Source organism: Trachymyrmex cornetzi, unplaced genomic scaffold, assembly GCF_001594075.2.
Source record: "Trachymyrmex cornetzi isolate Tcor2-1 unplaced genomic scaffold, Tcor1.1 scaffold210, whole genome shotgun sequence".
Classification (NCBI taxonomy): domain Eukaryota; kingdom Metazoa; phylum Arthropoda; class Insecta; order Hymenoptera; family Formicidae; genus Trachymyrmex; species Trachymyrmex cornetzi.
The window spans coordinates 61,070-61,584 of record NW_017296742.1 but is presented as its reverse complement, the minus strand read 5'-3'; positions in this window follow the sequence as shown (position 1 = coordinate 61,584).

The following is a 515-nucleotide window of genomic DNA, read 5'->3' as shown; positions in this document are numbered from 1 at the left end:
GAAAATTTTCTAAGTCCGACGTCGAAAATTTTTTGAGAGTACTCAGGAGTTCTGATCGGCGTTCTGGGCAGTTCTCGACGAGCCCTGACGAAAAGTATTAGGTGAAAATTCGATTGGATGGCTACACAAGGAGATATGTGCTTTTGCAACCAATTTTTCAAATTTTGATTTAAGTACATATCTCTTTTATTTTTGGGTCTGTATTAATTTTAATCGCCTAGAACTCTTCGAAATAGACAGAATGACTATTAACATGTGACAGAACTATTGTATCTAAAAATTAATTTTTCAAAAATTTTTAACTTTATTTTATTTTTCAAAAATTTTTTTTATGTATCAGGAACTCTAGGTATTCACGAAATGAAGCTATTGGGCCGCTCAGACCTATTGGATATCGATTTTCGATGAGAAGTTAGCATCCCATTTTTTAAAAATTGTTTAAAAATTGTTATTAAGGGAATCTGGAGTTAAAAAGTACAGAGAACTCTTCGTATCGTTGAGAGGAAGCAGGAACT